Genomic DNA, 19305 nt, shown 5'->3' with positions numbered 1-19305 from the left:
ACTTTCGCAAAATAAATAAATCCACCCTATAAAAAATCATTTTTCAATCCATTATTACTTCAGCTTTTAAACTGATATGATCCTAATACAAAAAAAAAAAAAAAAGTTTTTCGCTTCAATTTATTATTTTTCTACCATGTCAGTTGTTGGTGACCAAAACGAATAGTAGCCCATATTCGGTTGCTTTTATCCTATGCTTCATAGTTATGCTTAAAAAATACCGAACTAAAGGAAAAATTAATGCTCTGTGATGAACCGGATCTTCACATATTTGTCATTCCATTCTCATTCTTATAAGCAAATTTCTAGGAATCTCCCGAAAGTTCAACGTTTCTTTGTCTTATTTTAATGGTCATTGATCTCTCCTACAGCATTAGGTTTCACTTTTTCATTTCTTCAATTCCACTTTTTTTTTTTTAAACCTTTGTTCCCCTCGACCACCAAACATTCCGCTTTTCCCTTATACAGGATAATAGAAAAATGATACCAAACAACGTTCAATGTGCCTTAATGACATGGTAGACGAGTTTTGTCCTTATTTGAAATTTTGAATTATTTTTCACTGGAAATACTAGTTCCACATCGACTAATTACGTGTACACTTGTGTGGATCGAGAAAAACAACTTTAGATTTTACAATTTGCAATTGAGCGGAAAAGTTGCCTTTGGATGTGAATGAGCTGTAAAAAAAAAAAAAAAAAAATTACATAAAAAATAAATAAAGAAATAAATAATAAAAATAAAATATAAATAAGTAAATAAAAATAAAACACGTTTTGAGGTGCCTCAAGTGCGATTAAAAAATTCTAAAATTGCCTTTTTTCTACAAATAATTAAAAAAAAAAATAAATTGTCAAATTTATTCTTTAGTTTCAAATACTACCAAAAAAGCTATTTTTGTACAAAAAGAGCCACACACAATATTCTTCATTAATTTTTCAATTTTGTCTTTAGGTACTGGAAAAGATCAAGTTTACTAAAAAAAAAAAAAACTTTTAGCATATTGCATTGGCATCTGGGAGCATGAGTCATCGCAGCAGCGGATGTTTAGAGGGAGCCACAGTGATTTGTGTGAGTGGGGCAAAGATCAGATTAGTTGTCAATCACTTTGCCGATTTCAATTGAGTTGCCGCCTTCCGTATAATCGAAATAATCATATTTCGAGTACTGTAAACTTCGTTAGTTGGAGAGTTTCTTTCTTGTTGTACTGTCCGACATTTTAACGCGAAACCTTACTCGAATTTGCGCATGCGTCAGGTCTCTTCTATTGCAGGGGCGTGCTTATAGTTTTAGCGGTCCTGTACGAAATTTGTTTAATTAGTCGATAAATAACCATTTTTGTTCTCTCCTAAAACGTAACCCGGTGTTGTGTGTCATCCAGCTGTATAAGTTAGTTCAAGATTTTTATAAGTAGTTACAAAATTAATGTGAAAAAAATTGACATAAAATATGGTTGCAAAGAAAAATTTTGGAATCTTAAAGAGATGAAATTGATGAAATAAAGACTGGTATCCGAATTGCGTTGTTTTCAGCCGGGGGAGGGGGGGGTATGAAATACGAAATTGAAATCTAAATTCAAAACAACGTTCAGAAAAAAAAAAGAAAGAAAAATCTTGACTTTTACTACTACCAAATATAAAAGAGTCATTCCATGTCAAGATTCCCGCTCAACTATCTCCGATTTGGATGAAATTTTATAGAGGTGTAGAGATGCCTTTGTAACTTACTTATACAAATTTTCAGCTTCTTAGATCCGAATTCTGATTATCTAGGATCTTCGGAAAATGTGATCCAAAATGACGGACCAGCTTTTTGTGTTAAATGGCCAAGTTTAGACTAAGTTTACAGAAAATTTTATCTCACTGGAAGCCTGAAACTTTAGGCGCTTAAAATACAATTGGCTGTTAATACATTCAAGTATTTTTGGAAATTTGAGCTCATTAGATTTTTTATAGCACACGTGTTAACTCGTGAAAAAGCGCAGCGGGGAAATTTTCTCCTGGATTTTAGGTTTTCATAAAATCTGAACAAAAATAATTCAGAGGCTTCTACTTCGTGATTATATTGTAAAAATACTTGGTTTTAATTGGTTACAGTTTTAGAGATTAAATATCTATTTTCTAAAAGAAATCGTCATCCAAAGTGGCTTTCAAACCGTTCAAGTGAAAAATAGCTTACTTTCAAAGCGCTGTTAGCTCAAGTTTGTCCCCTCGGATCTTCTTTTCGTTAATATCATTAGAAAGAACAATTTTTTCCTTTCAATATAAGTTTTTTCTTCGATGGTGTTCATTTGAATGAGGATATAAAAGTGAGTTGAAATTCTGTCTGTCGTAACGAATTGCCATGTTTAAGCTCAGATTACGGAAAGTTTTATTACATTAGAGCTTGAAACATTAGGAGCTCAAAGTACTTTTGGTTGTCAATACGTTCTAGTAGTTTTATGAATTTGAGTTCATTAACTTTTGTGTAGCACGCATGCAAAGTCGCAAGAAAAACGCAGGGGAGAAACTTATTCGTAAATTTCAGAATGTCAAAAATTCTGAACAAAAATGATTAACTACTATGTTATTGTATTTTCATGATACATGCTTTTAATGGGTTATAGTTGCATTGCGTAAATATTGATTTTCCAAAAGATATTGGCATCCAAAGTATCTGTCAAATTTGCTCACATGAAAAATAGCCTATTTTTAATGCGCTGTAGCTCAAGTTTGTCCCATTGCATCTTCTTTTCGTTGGTACTATTAGAAAGAAAATATTCTTTCACAAAGAAATATTTTATTTTCTTGTAATACTTTAGCGGCCCCTTAGCTTCAAAATATTTTAGCGGCCCTGTGCGGCCGCACAGTTTGCCACCCCCTAAGCACGGCCCTGTACTTACGAAGATGTAATGAAATGTATGAGCAATAAAAAATGTTCAGTTTTTTCAATCTCGATCAAAAATTACAAATATTTTCGAATTTTTACCACCTAATTTGAAAATATCTCATTTTAACGAATTCTTTTGACACTATCTCGAACAATTTTCCATTTTTCAAACTTTTTCGACCTTTTTTTAAAATTTTTCGACGTAAATTTGAATTGATTTTTCGACTTTTTTTTTCATAAATTTTCAGTATTTCAAACTTCGTCAACCTTTATCAAATGTTTCCCCTCCTTGCGAATATTTTAAGGAAAATTCCTATTTTTTGAAAGTATTCGACATTTTTCAAAAATTTTGAATTTTTTCTAACAGGATCAAAAATTTGTAATTTTTTCAAAATTTTCCAACCTTTTCTAAAAAAACTTTTTATCAAACGTTTTCGTCAATTTTCGAAAATATAAAATTTGAAATACATTAAACTTTCATTTTTTTCGACCTTTTATTGAAATAATTCATTTTTTGAAAATATTTTTCGACCTTTTCCGAAAACTTTCTGAGCTTACAACTCTTCGACCTTTTTCAAATGATTTCAATTTTTCGAACTTTTTCGAAATCTTTCAAAAACTTTCAAATGTTTTCAATATTATTTTGAAAATTCTCTGTTTTAGTGTTCTTTTTCGTACGTTTTCGAAAGTTTTCAAATTTCTCAAGTTTGATGAAAAGCTTTCAATTTTTTGGAACGCTCCATTTTTTTCTGAAAGTATGAATCGTTATTTTCATAAAAATAACGATTTTTTACGAAAGTTTTGTTTCGAACTGCATCGACAAATTTCTTCGGATTTGACTGAAAATTTCCAATTTTTCGAACTTTATCGACATTTTTCAAAACATTTCAGTATTCCCGAACATGATCAAAATTGTCCAATTTTTGCGAACGTGATTAACTTTTCAAAATTTTCACATTTTAATGAGATTGAAAACTTTTTGCTGTTTTGTCTTTTTTCTAAAATTTTCCATACTCTCATATTTGATTGAAAATTACAAATATTTTCGAACATTTTTTACTTTTTAAAAAAATTTTACATTTCATTTAAAACCGCCTTTCTACTTTTTTTTTGAAAATTTCCAATTTCTTCGAACTTCAAATATATTTTTCATTTTGTCAAACCTCAACCGTTTTTGAAAATTTTTAATTTTTAAAACTTTTTCGACCCTTATCTAAAGCATCCCATTTTTTCAACCAGTTTAGAAAATTTCCAATTTTTTCGAGCGTGTTCCAAAATTTCCAATTTTGTCGCTTCCTTTCGAAATTAATTCAAGCTTATTAATTTTAGTTTTCCAAACTCTTTCGACCTTCTCTGAAAATCGAGCTGCATCAAAAAACTTCAGTATTTCGAATTTGGTCGAAAATTTCTTATTCTTTTGAACTTTTTCGACTTAAAAAATAATCCAATGAAATTTCGAAAGTATCCCAATAGTTTTGGTTACGCAGTGTAGCTACAGTAACACGACAAGTAACTTTTGTTACCTTGTCAATGAATATTATTTTAATTTTATTGATCATTCTGGAAATGAAGAATTTCGTTTCTTGAAGCATGGCTTTCAATGCAACCATTAAAAACAGAAGGGTTACAGAAAGGTTACACACACAAAAAAAAAAAAAAAAAAAAAAAAAAAAGGAAAAAAGTGCAAACAAAACCCAACTTCTTTTCTCTGTATTTTACAATTCCGAGAATTGCTTTTTAGAGTGGGAGCGAAGAGAAGGAGAAAGGGGTTATCAAGTTTTAATAAATAAAATGAGAGCGAAAAGGAAATCATAGCAGATACTAAAGCTATTTTTTTTATGTTTCAGAAATGAGTGATAACGAAGAAAGCTTGCAAAAATAAACGACCATATGATGTTACGACAAGGATTAATTTTTTTTCGTTTGCAATTTTTACTGCGCAAAAAAAAAAAAAAAAAAAAAAAAAAATAATTTGAGTTCTGAAATTTTGAATTCAAATTATGCTTTTCGCAATCACGAGTTGTGACACGACCCTACTCATTGGAGTTATTGTTACTAGAAACGACTCCTGTGCCCCCAAACCTGCCCCTCCTCCTGAGCGGTTACGTGTGTATAATGGTGTGTGTTGGCGCGCGCGCGTGCGTGCATGTGTATGCTTGTGCGTGTGTGTGCGTAGACCTGTATGCATGCACATAGGCGTGTGTGTAAGTGTGCATGTGTGTGAGCGTGCGTATGTGTAGTACACGGACACCACCGACCAGGAGCAGCGGATTCCGGGGGACAGTGCTCAGGTTCAGAGGCCGATGGGCGGTGGTGCTGCAGAGGCTCCTGATCCAAGTTGAAAAAGGAACCAAACACCAAGGACGGTCAAGTGAGAACAATAAGCAATTGTGATTGCTCAAAAAAAAAAAAAAAAAAAAAAAATCGTTGGGAGTTTGACAATGACCGTCAATCCGCAATGCGAAATGTAACGGATTCGAGGAAATTTTATTCAGGATAAATATGTAGAAAAACATTGAATTTTTGCTACAAATTCAGGGAAATTAAAAACTTTCGACACAGAGAAGTTGAACTGCATAAACAACACGTGTTTTGTTTAAATTCTAATACATTTGAGGCAGTGAAAAGCAAAGTGATGTAAGTGGCAAAATTAAAAATTTAGAAATAACCAGTACAAATGCTAGGTGAACCTTTCCTCTGTCTTGGGGTAAGATATGATACTAGTAGCCCTGGTAGGTACTGCTGTACAGCGTGATTTAGAAAAAAAAATTCAATGAAAGCCTACCTAGAATGTTATCTTCAAACGCGTTTCACTCAAAACTTGAAAATGTCCACTTACATCCCTTTGATTCTCACTGCCTCATATGTACTCTTTTTTTTTTTTCGATGATGAGTCGTATCAAAAAGCACCCCCTAAAGCGAGCTTATGTCCATTAGTTCAAAACTGGATTTGTTGGAGAAAAATCTTTCACCACACGACTTTGTCCATATTTTAAAATGTAAATTGATATTTAGCAGCATTTTTAAAGCGAGAGTTAGACGTTCTGGATCAAATTACGAGAATTTGATTTCATTATTCCTGTTATAATTTTTAAAAAAGTGTTGGAAAACCTTTTTATTTTTTCATTTTTAGGAGTGTGTCAATATGAAGATATCAGTAGCGGATTTTAGGGGGGGGGGGGGGGCACAGGGGGCACGTGCCCCCCCAAAAGGATTACTTATTTCACTATTTTATTTATTACTTTTTAACTGACCTTTCCTTTGCATTTTTTTTACGTTGCTAATTAAAAAGAACACAAAACACACACACACACACAGCATATTTTGAATAAAAGCATTTTTGTTTGCTAAAGAAGTATTACTGGAGTCAGAGGCCCAGAGTTGCAGAATACATTTAACTCATTGGCTTCAAATTCAAGAGACCGCATTATCGCGATTCGTCCATTAATTCTTCTTTGATGGAATCAATAATTAACATTTTTTTTAAATGTGTAGGCGCACCTAAAAGAGTCATTTTGATCTGGGAACCTATTTGCGAAATAATGGATTTCTTTTTCAGCTAATAAAAGATGCAAAATGAAAAAACTCATGTGCTAGTTTCTTAGAAAAACCATGATTTTTAATAGAAACGGCATGTAGTATCAAAATATGTTATCTCAACTATATCATGACTTTAAGAACAAATCAGCAATTGTTTTGAAATTCACACAGAAATAGTTTCTGAATTCTTCAATGAAACTTATATATGTTATGAAGTTATGATTAAATTGATTTTAAAAAACTCAGGAGAGGTATGGGTTTATTTAATAACCTTGCCCTCGTGTTATAATCATTATGACAATGTTCCTAGGTAAAGCCACTCATTGTCTAGCATCTTGGTGACATTATATTGGGTTTAGTATTTAAATGGCTTGAAACGTTAAAGATGTATTCCGTCCACATTCAAAGTATATTAGTGCGTAATATTTATGTACTTAAAAGTAAATTCATTGACCATAAGGAATCCTAAAAAATAAATAAATAAATAAATAAAAGTAAAAAAACACGCACATTTAAAAATAAAGTCGTCAAAACTTTGTTATGAAACATCGAAGGCGGGTGGGGGGGGGGGGGGGGTATTCAATTTCCTGTGCCCCCTCCAAAAGTTTTTTCTGTATCCGCCTCTGGAAGATATGGAGCTACCGGGACATGTCCTGTTATAACCGGTGGGCTAGTCCATCCCTGTTCATGATCGACAGGAAATAAAATCAGAAAAACATTAAATAACATGCTATATAAAACTGTGGTGTGAAGACACCACATTCTTTCAAATACCTAGTTTTCTCATTTTAGTTCATGTTTGTCGAAACACTTCTTCTAGTTTCTCCCATTGAAAACTTGCTTGTCTGGTCAGTTTGACCCTTCGTACACTGGTATGCTACGCAAGGTCATTCCGCTTGTCTGTGTACGCACGGTACGTGTTCTACTTTCGCCTTTTCACGTAAGTATTTGTGCCTGGCGACGGCAAACAGGTTTCATGCATCTTGCTCCGGTGGCTAAAACTCTCAATTCAAAGTTCGAGAGCGCTTCTTGTGGAGCAAGGCGAAGAATAAGACGTGGAGAGATGGTGCCATTCTTGTGACGCCTGTGCTGTCCGTAAATTACCAAAGAAAAGAAGCCGAGGGAAGCTACATCTGTACAACGTTCAGTTTTGCTTCAGTGGCGTTTATTTTAGAGGGAGCCCATGTAACCAAGATTAGCCCCCCCCCCCTTTTTTTTAATTTCAACTGTTTTTTGAAAGGCGTGGGGAGCAACAGTGTCCTGATCTCATTTTTTTTGAGGTGGGGCAAAAACTTGATACATCCAGAGGCGCAACCTAAATAAAAGTTTTACGACGGCACTGTTAAAAAAATTCTCCTCCTGCAGAGCATTTTTTAAGATAGGGACTACACGACACCAATGGCGTCTAGTGAAAAAAATTGTCGCCTGGAAGATGAAAAATCCAACAACTGGACGACATTAGAAAATCCAATATTTTATCACTCCTCATTTTTTAAACTGTTTTTAAATTTTTGCACAAAACCTTTTTTGTTTCTTCTTTCCTGAACAACGACCATCTGTCCAAGAATCCTAAAATAGCGCCGAAAAAAAAAAATCTACTAATATCCCTTCCATCCGACTCCATCATCAAGAAAGCCCCTCGCCTTGAACAAAAGCTTTTCCTGTTTTCGTTTTATGTCTGAATCTGAAGCTGTAGGCAAAAAGAGGTATTTTCCCAATTCATTTTTTAAACCCCCCTTTCCATATGTATTAAGTTTGGGGGAGGCAGTTGAGCACCTTTCTTTCAGTTGAAATAGGAAGCTAAAATTCTTCTAGTAGATTACTATCCACAAGTATAAAAATATTGAGGGGTGTCTTGTTATCTAACATAAACTTTATTTTTACATGTATTTTTGAACCACCCTGGGGGGGGGGGGGGGGGCATTTCCAAAAAGTGGTGGTTATTTATTTATTTTTTTTATAGTTATGTTCGACTTTCCAGTTTACGCCAGTCAATTTAATTAAAAAAAAATCTTAATGTAAAATGAACATACGCACAGGAAAAAAAATTCTACGTAGAATATTACAATCTTTAGACATCGTAATAAATAAAATCCATAACAAAAAGTAATAAAAAAGTACGGAATATTAAAAGGCGAATTAAAAAATTAAAACAATAATGGTAACAAACTATTAAGAAAATAAATGAATATAAACTTAACAGAATAAACCATAGAAGAAAAAAAATAAATACAAGTAGAGAGAAAAAAAAGAAGATAAACAAATGTGCGAACTGAAAGGGGTTTGTTTACTGTCTCTGCGCGGAATCAGCTGTTAAAGAACCCTCTCACCCGCAAAATTTTCTCTCCCATTCCAAACACTCACCTTCAAGTGACGCTCCTGAAAAACCATCATGTGAGGCATCTGCAACTATCCCCGCCAGCCTAAGGAAAAATTCCGAATTCTCACCTACATGTGCCTAAAAGCGGAAAAATCATGTGAAAATACAGGGGCTGTTTCCACGCTACATTTGCCGTAAAACACATTTTATTAAAAAAAAGGGACCCTAATACTTAAATTTTATTTTTCCATCATGTCAGTGTGTTTGGGGGGGGGGGGAGGTTGACCTATACAGACTCATTCAAAATTAAAAACTCGTTTTTTGCTGATGATTGCACCACATATCACGCAAACACAAATATATTCAACAAAATTGGTTGAGACAAAGGAAAGACTTTAAATTCCTTACGTTTTGTCCAGACTCCAGCCTGCTCAAAACTGGATGTTATGTCCTAGCTGTCCAAAAATGTGGACCTTTTGTCCGTTGGACCTTATGTCCTCTGGACGTTATGTCCGTCGGACGTTCTATCCCTCGGATGTTGTGTCCGTTGGACGTTTTGGTCATGGACGTTATGTCTGTGGACGTTTTGGATCTGGACGCTTTGTCCGCCCCCCCCCCCCCCCAATTATAAGAGACCAAATGCAATGTCGTTTCCAAGGTCGATTCATTTATACAGGTGAGTGAAATATACTAAACTAATTTTTTTCAAAACCCAACCAAAAATTGTGGGGGTGCGGCGCACCTCCTGGCACCCCCGGAAATCCGCCTATGGGTACAAAAAAGGGAGAAAGAAGATGTAGCTTAAATTTGTAGCTGGAAAACACTTTTGACTAATACTAGTCCAAGATTTTGCTCACAAATTCGGTCAGCAAAAAGCAGTTGCTCAAAGAGGGTTCCACTCATTCTCAGGATGTGACACGACCTCTTTTTTTGCAGGTCGGGGAAAAGTGACGATGTGGAAAAGATGGAAAGACTATCTTGATTGGGTGCATTTTTATACCTATCCCAACCAAAAAAAAAAAAAAAAAAAAAAGCATACCTGATTAAAAATTTCAAATATCTGAGCGAATCTTTGGTACTCGTCTTCATGTAACTTCCGTCTGTAAATGAATCTAGAAAATGTGTTTCCACCAGCAAACAAAGATGAATGATGAAGTTATCACCCACAGCTGAAGCCCGTAGGCAACTTATATCTAATGCTTATCAAGATCAAATTAAGCCTGAACTTAAATTCATGATTGGGGTTTACAGTAATTGATGAGAAGCAAGTTCTTGTTTGTTTGAGTTTGCCCGCAGTTTCAAGTGCTTAAAGCGAATTTATGTCATGCAAGTGTTATGTCATGCAAGTGTAAAAAACAACTGCTCTCAAAAAACTTGTGGGTGCTTCAAAAATAAACTTATCTGCACATCGATGTGTAAATACTGCAATGGAAAATGCTACGTATCTGTGTAAATTACTAATAAATTCAATCGTTTTAAATTACCTTCTGTATAATCATTGTACGTATCACTTACTCAGATTTTTTTGTAGTTTTAGTTGTAGTTTTTGTAATAGTGAGTTATGTTTCAATAAATAATAATTTTATTAATAATAAAAATATTGTTTGCTTTATTAACATAGCACTCATCTTCTTATTGCAGTAATCAATGTTAGTCCTCTTACATAGTTTAAGACATAGAATCAAGTTATGCCAAATAGTTAAGTGATATGTCTTAACTATATGTCAAATAGTTAAGACATATCACTTACTCAGATTTTTTTGTAGTTTTAGTTGTAGTTTTTGTAATAGTGAGTTATGTTTCAATAAATAATAATTTTATTAATAATAAAAATATTGTTTGCTTTATTAACATAGCACTCATCTTCTTATTGCAGTAATCAATGTTAGTCCTCTTACATAGTTTAAGACATAGAACAAATGTTTCAAATTGTCTAATGAGAAAAGAAAAAACTTAAAATTTGTTTTAAAGTTTTTAATAATTACGTTTTGGAGTTCTATGAACAAAATATCCGTGCTCCCCTCCCCTCATTTTGCTAGTGCAAATATAATTTATAAAACAGCAGAATGTGAGTGAAACTTACAAAAAATTGCGAAAAAAGTGTTTGAAATTCTCTCTTTTTTTTTTTTTGTTTTGCCGATAATGAAAATTGTTTTCGTTTTAACTAATCAAGGTATTTTATTCATTCTTAAATAACAATTCAAATGTTTGTTTCAAGTTTTAAAATAATTACTAGCTTTGTTTATGATTTTTATTTCTAGTTTTATTTTTAGTTTTGTAATCAGTTTTTATCAGTAATTTTTAAAACATATGTTCGGATTTTCTAATGTTTCGAAATTCGGGGGTTCGGATTATTGGGTTCCACTATAAATGAATTGATTTTCTTTAACATAATGCTTTAAAATGCATAAAAAACATTTTTCAAACAACCCCTCCAGAAATGTTAAGTACTTTAGTTAGTTAAAGTTTCGTTTAAAAAAATCAAAGTTTTTGAAATTATTATAAAAATTAGGAGGTTAAGACATATTTTGATGGCTTTTCACTCTTTAATAAGCATAATAGAACTCACAAAAGAAGATACAATGGGTGTTTTTCTAAAAATAAAAAGTAAAAGTTGTTTTGTATTTTTGACCAAAAATTGCCGCCATTGAGTTTTTGGGGGGATTTTGAAATGCCTCCCTTTCTAAAAATGTTTGCAAGGACATAGTCTACATGCATGCCAAATTTCATGCTTTTGTCACAAAATGCAGTTTCCGGCAATATTTTCTACCATAGCCCCTCTACTAAAAATTTTTTACAGTGTGATGACGATAAAATCACGATCAAGCGATTTTTTGCATTCTTACATAAAAAAAAATTGGGGGATGGTCTGTTTGATGTACGTATACGTGACAGTGGCGGATCCAGCCGATTGTTTTGGGAGGGGCCATCCAAAATTTTTGAACAAACTCCCCAGGGCCGAATTCAGCTCCACGTCGGCAAATTTGAAATCTGCCACCTCCTCCCCCCTAAAAGAAGCAAAATATCCTTGACTCACAAAAAAGGAAAAAATTGTTCCCCAGATTCAAACTGTCAAACTTATGAAGAAATGATGTCGTTTTACATTCTGAGGCGCCCCGATGAAATGATCACAGTGATCTCCCAAAAAATTTTTTATTCGGCAAATATTGCTGACGATTGGGCAAATACCATGATTGAAAAACATTTGACTTTCATAAGATGTGTGAAAGTAATCATTATTAAATTACAAGGAAAAATTGTCTCTGTGGAAAATGAAAGAAGGCTAATATTTTACTTTCAAGAATAACAATTTAATTAAAAAAATGTGTATTATAATAGCAAATTTGCCGCCCTAGGCAGCTGCCTACTCTGCCTATTGGGAAATTGGGCCCTGATAACTCCCCAGAAATTTTATTAAAATGAAGTTTTAAAAACTCAATTTTCAAGGTAACGAGACATTAGGTGAGGGGGTGGATTTAGGAATCTCCCTCGAAAATGTTTCAAAATTTAAATGTCCGAGTAATTTTTGAAAATTAGGAAACTAAAAACGCATTTTGTTTATTTTTGATGATGTACGGAGAAAGGTCAGGTTTCCGGCGCTGACCCCAAAATACTTTATGAAAATAAAGCTTAGAAACCAAAATATTCTGTCATTGTACATTGAGAAGTCAGAAGAGGAGGGGTGCTCTTCCAGCTCTTCAGCTGTCCAGCCTAAAAATGCACTATTAGGTAATGTTTGCTTACATTTAAGGAAGTGTGAAGGTACTTAGAATCCTTCCTTCCTGGAAATAGTTTGCCTTTGAGGCTCTAAAAATTCGATTTTTAACTATTTTTATACATATTTTAGAAAGGGATGGAAGATTCGTAAGCTCCTCTAAAAAACCCCTTTTTAAAGCTGTCAGCACGATATAAACTAGGGAGGGAGGGGGTCCTATCAAAAAAGTCCCAAAAAAAATTCATTTAGGTTGCTTTTAAGCAAGTTAAGTGATAAGGGCTGAATAAGCTAGATTCCGTTGACATTTTTTCCGAATAAAAGACTTAAAATGCAATTTCTTGCTACATTTCAAGGCATTTGTGAAAGGGCATAGGAAAAGGGGGTTCTCCTCTCCTAGTTTCGAAATTAAAGCCATAAAAACGAACATTTAGGCTCTTTTTGGTCTTGTGAACAATATGTATACCCTGAGAACCGCAGCATTTAAAGATCGTCCAAGTGTCTGCAGTTAGAAAAGAATGATGTAAAAGATGGAGAAAAATTTTGGAAATAAAAGTTTTGTTTTGAGGATATGGATGTAATTTATCTCCGAATTAAGGCTTATACTTCTTTTTCAGTAAAATACATGTGTTAAATTTTGTTATCTTCTCATAATAAATTTTCTCTTTTTTTTCCTTAAAAAAATTCCTACAATCACAAGGCTTTGGGAGGGGTCATGGCCCCCCATGGCCCCCCTCTATTTCCGCCCCTGATACGTGACCTTATTTGGCGCACCCTCCTTACTATGGTGATGAACGTAACGGTAATTATTTGTTCATTAATACTTTATTTCAAAAAAAAAAAAAAAAGAAGCAATTAAATTGTAAACTGGAAATAGATCTTAAAAATAACAGTAATTCAACGAATGTATGCACTCCATGCGCAACTGTTGTTGACAGTTGTTTCAGTGTACGATAGACAAAATATTCCTCATTTTGTGTGTGTGTATGTGTGTGTGTGTGTGTATGGTTGTGTGCGTGTCTGTATGGGGAGCAAAATTCTTTTGAGTATAATTAAACTTCAAGTTAACAAGTGAAAGGCCCGCATATCCGCACAACACGCAATATATATATATATATATATATATATATAATGCACAATACAATATATCTGCAAACAGATGAACTGAACTAAGTAAAGCATCTGTTCTCTGAATCGTCTTTGGGGGACCCTATTCCTGGAGGGCTCTAGCTGCGACAACTGCGATATTTTTAATCCACCACTGTCCGCACTGGAGCACACACATCTGGTTTGTCGTGTGAGGTGGCGCATAAGTTATTGCAAAGCTTCTCCTCTAGCTCAAAAGCAAAAGTTTACAAGCAATTTCGCTACATGTAGTTTTATAGTTAAATAACACAACACTTTAAAATACTTTAATATTGATAGAGGAAATTTTGGTATTAGCTCGATGCAACTGCCTTGAACCCTGCACGAAAAGATAACTTGTAACCTAGAATTTTTTGACACTAATAACAGGAAGAATAATACGCTTGTATCTCAAACTCAACCCTAACAAATTGTAAAAATTAAATAATATATGAAATAGTTTTCAAAATCGTCACAAGATGGCAGCAGTTGCTGCATTTTGAGCAGATTGAAATCGCTTTGATAGCTTTTCTGTCAGATTTAGATCGCTCTCTTTTTAAAAAAAATGTGCAAAATTCGAAACCTAGAGGTGCTTATCCTTATCCCCCCTAGGTTGATGACACAGCCTCTTTTAATGTTCAGGAGAACCCCTATAGAACGAGCCTCCCCTAAAATGAGATTAAAAACCCTCAAAAATTATTATTCTTAAAAATGTCAATGGGGCAGTCTGCGCCATAGACTCCGACGTCGTGGGCACCCTAGAAATTAATCCTTTTGTTTTGAGCAACCTACATCATTCCGGGGGCGGATTCAGAAAGTTCCATGAGGGGGGGGGGGCAAGTTTAAGTGGGCACCAAAGTCGAAGAAAAGCAAAGTGTAATTTGAGCCTTCATCAAAATATTTGGTTTATAGCAGTTGCAGAACTGCGGAGTCAGAGGGCATTCCTTTTACGAAAGCTCCACCTCGTCAGGGCAGAGGGATGCCCACCTGGGGGGGGGGGGGGGGGGATCATGGCGCAGGACTGTGACACTGAATTTTTTTTATTTGGGGGGCCTTGCTTTTGGGGAGATTAGGTCTCCGATTAGGGGGTCTTCACTATATTTAGGGTGGGCGCACTTGCTCTTAGGGAGGGGGGCATGCGTAGTATCATTTTTCAAACCTAGCATGCAAAGCGTTGGAAATGCAATTTGAAGAACCAACTTTCCAATAGATACGATTTTTAAAGTGAGATAATTCAAAAATCGTATTAAAAAATGAAAATGTATTAATTTGAGCCCCTTTCGATGTTTATGAAATTGATGCCCATTAAATAACTTTTTAAATTTTTAAAGGTAGAAACTGGAGAAAAATTTTCTTGCACAGTTCCTTTGGGAATTTTTCTATCTCCATTAACAAATACAAATACAAATGTGTCGACCAGCAACAGGCTCTTGGACCAGCTAGGTTGGTCCTAGTCAATTTATTAATCCTCAAATGAAGATCAACGGCCCTCTTAAAGCTATCCACCCCTTGCTCATTACCACCTCTTTCGGTAAGCTGCTCCAAGTGCCCACAACCCTACTAAAGTAGTAGTTTTTCCTTTTTTCAAGGTTAGCCTGAGATTTGGACAAAATGTCGCCTGTCCAAAATGTCGCCTGCCCAAAATGTCGCCGGTCCAAAATGTCGCCGTTCCAAAATGTCGCCGGTCCAAAATGTCGCAGGTCCAAAATTTGCTAGTTCAATTGGTACGAAAAGTTTAAATACGTCGATGCTTTTCAGCATAAAAGTTGCGAAAGAATATTAATTGCCTTTCAAAGTAAGTTCCTTCAAAAATTCCAAACGTTTTCTCCTGTCTTAATTCGTAAACATCAGATTAATTCCAGAAAATTAATAGTTTTCAGAAAAACATACGTTTTTCTGTATACTATTACAAACGTGAACATGCGAAAGGCTGCTGCAACGGAATTCTCTTTCTCGTTTAATCTGATTAATAATAATACTCAAGATGTAACGCAAAGGATCAAGATGTAACGCAAGGATTCAGACAAAAAATTGGTATGGAAGTAAAACTAAACTGTTCTAAACGCGAATGAAAGAATAGTGAGTCGCAATGTGAATATGGCAAGAGAATAGGCGGTTTGTATTTTTTGGCGTAATGAAGTTAAAACAAATAACTCCTTCACTCTAGCATATTATTACGGTAGCGACAGGTCAGTCATTTAGGGGATCAGGCGGCATGGCCCCCGACTTTGAATTTTTTTTTTTAATATACAAGTGGAAGTGGTTTTTATAGCAATCCTATGAAATTTGACTTGGTTATACGCCCGTTATCCTCCCTCTCCCCTTTCACTGGAAAAATTCGAAATCACGGGCCAGAGTGGAAATAAAGTAGAAAAGTATCTTAATGAAATTTAATTTTCTCATAGATTTATTAACATCACCCTAAGAACTGTAAAAAAAAAAAAAAAAAAAAAAAAAAAAAAAAAAAAAAAAACAACTGTACGTTTTCAGTAAGATATACGTTGGTTAAAGTAAGATCAAAACTGTTCTGAGACTTTTTCTGGAAATGAAACTTGAAGAAGTTTAACAAGACTGCTCGAGACCTTCCTCTGAGAGAACATTTGTATGTCCTTTGCGACCGGGATTTAGGGACAGCAAAACAAATGTTTAACAGAGATGACAGATTATTGCCGTGGGAACTCCCATCTCTTATGAGTAAAATTCTGAAATTACGTCGAAATGTTCACCGTCAAATCTTTTGAAATCAATGAAACCCATAACTGCTAAAACAAGTGTCTTTCACTCAGATTTTTGAAAAACGACTCTACGCGATGATAAATATTTTCAATTCTCAACATTCATGAAATTTATATATTCGATAGAACATTCAAGGGAGAATTTCAGAACAGCTATTTAATTGAAGGTTTTCAAGAGGATACTTTGATGCTAGAGAGAGAAGTAGCGCTTGTCAGCTGAATCACGTTTTCCAATTTTAAATAGAAAAGAAAAAAATTCATAATGTATGGTGAAATAACTGATATCAATGAGATTAGTTAGATCAATTTCGACCTAGACTTATTTTTAAAATGAGTTTCAAAAAGTAATAGTTCCAGCTCAATATATCAATTCAGAAAGAAAAGAATATTGATAATAATAATAATAAACAAATAAGTTTTTCTCTCTCAGAAAAAAAATGCTGTTTTAATTAGTGAATTTTAACTACGCAAATTGTATAAGAATGCAAACTCAGTTTTTATTTAACACCCACGCTAGTTAAAGTGCTACAAAAATGAGAGGAATACACGGCTAATTTAGATTTTATTGATATCTTGCTCAACCTCTCATATTTAAACTCAGTATATTTTTCATTGTTTATTTAATTACACTGACTCACGTAAACGATTACGAAACTCAACTTAGAACGAAAATAAGGCTTGTTTTCGTTTAATGTCACTTGTATGCTACATTTTTGTATGAATCCTCGCATTACTTCTTGAGATATAGCAGTCACATAAAACGATAAAAATTATTCGGTGATCCATCCTTTTGGGATGATTGAAGCTAAAAATAAATGAGCAACTCGCCCTTTAAGATATACCTGTAGACCAAATTTTGTCTTAACCCTTGTACAGTAGACCCTAGTTTTACGCGGGGGTTATGTTCCACGGAAATGCTGCGTAAATCGAAACCGCGTAAATTGAGACCTAATATTAGTATCAAAATAGGGATTAGGTTCCGTAGATAAAAAAATACTTCATTCTAGTGATGACTAATTGTATAATAAGTTTAATGTGTACTTATATCGATTTTTATGCATAATATGCATAAAGAAAACAAACTAATTTCGTGTTTTGTTTATGAAGAAGAGCTGGCTATGATAGTCTTTTGGTAGTCATTAAGAATTTTTCTCTAATTCTTTGCGGAGCATTAACGCATCCATGATCACTTGCGTCATTTCCTTGATAGAATCTTCCTTCACTAACAAATCAGAAAGATCATTTCTATTGTCTACGAATGTTTTAAAATTTTCAATGTGAGCGTTTTTGGTTGTCGGAGTCGGTATTCTCGTTGGTTTTGACCTCCTTTGTCACTCCTAAAAGCTCTTCTTCCAGTGAGTTCTGAACTGTGTGAGTTTAATCACTTTACTTCTGATGGAAAAAGCTCTGGAACCAATCGCATAAAATGTCTCCAAGGATCCAAGTTCGATTATTAGCACGCCAAAATGCAGTTAGTTACGTGTAATCTTTAGGAGTTTGGATTTTGAAAGGAGGAAAATATTACCCGTTTGCATTGCCGCATCTGCGTAAAACCGAAACTCATCTGCGTAAATTAAAATAAAGGTGTCAAATCTTCAGCCGCGTATAATCGAAACCGCGTAAAATAAACCCGCTTAAAACAAGGGTCTACTGTATTACTTTTTGAGATATATCAGTCACAGATAATAAAAAAGAAAGGAAAAAAAAAACATTCCATTGCTCCACCCTCTGGTGTTATTGGCCCCAAAATCTGTCCCCCTGCTGCTTCCTAACATTTTATTTGATTCCGTTCATCATTTTTTGAGCAATGACAGTCACGCATATCGATGAAAACGTTCAGTTACTCCATTATCTTGAACGAATTGACGCAAAAAACCACGCAGCCCTAAATCATATATGGGTACTTGCGGGTATCGTTCGAATTCTTACTACAGGTTTTGACGTAGAATGGCCCCAAAAAATCGGTCACATACAAACGCACACTATTCTTGAAGAAAAGTTTAAAATAATTTAGCGAACGTCAGAACTGAACGCCATCAGAACATTTTACAGTTGGTAGATAGCGAGTTACAAGAAATAAGATAACGTAACGCTTGTATTCTATTTGTTTGCTGAAAAACAGCCGAGAGTTGCGAATCAAAACGGAATAATCTTTTTAGAATTTATCAAGAAACTCAGTCCAGTCCCATTTTTAACGGAGACATTCATTAAAGGCAGTAATCATTTATTCTGCAAATTTGGTGTTAAACAGCATTTTTGTACATTTGCATTTTTCTTACCAACTGAATGAGCAAATTTTGGATCTACGACATTTTGGACAGGCGACATTTTGGATCGGCGACATTTTGAACAGGCGACATTTTGGCCCGGCGACCAGGGCCGATCCTAGGGTGTCGGCCGCCCGTGTGCAAAAACCTAATGTGCCGCCCCTCAAGAGTAATTTGCATATTTTAACGAATCTTGAACGTCAATATAAATCTTTCTTTAAATTTCTATGCCAAGTTCGAATTCAAAAAAAGGGGGGGGGGACAGAAGAATGATCTTACAAAAAGGAAGAAATTTTTTATAGAAAGAAACTTCTAAGGGACAATTTATATCTTTGAAAAAAGTAATAGATACCAAAACGCATTTTATAGTCTTTCTTCGGTGACATCAGAGAAGGGACAGCGGAAGGGGAAGCGTGGGGTTAGGTGTCAGGGGTTCAGGGGAGGATGACTGCTCCAAGAAAATTATCGAATTTGGCGTATGAAAAATATTTTTAGTTAATCTTTAGTTGTGTTTGGTTGCAAGAACAAAAGAGTCAAGTATATTCAAGGTGCATGGAGAAATTTTCGAAATCGACGCCAAATATCTCAATTTTAGGAACTTTTTCGAGACTTTAGGTGAAAGTAATGTTGCAGTTCTTTCCTAAAATTCTTTCAAAATTGAAATCAATTTGAAGCTATTTTTTAAGAACGTAGCTTAGGAAGAATCGGCGTTCTTCCCGAAAAATTTCCGAAATTGAA

Source organism: Uloborus diversus, chromosome 10 (assembly GCF_026930045.1).
Source record: "Uloborus diversus isolate 005 chromosome 10, Udiv.v.3.1, whole genome shotgun sequence".
Taxonomy (NCBI): Eukaryota; Metazoa; Arthropoda; class Arachnida; order Araneae; family Uloboridae; genus Uloborus; species Uloborus diversus.
This window is presented reverse-complemented; position numbering follows the sequence as displayed.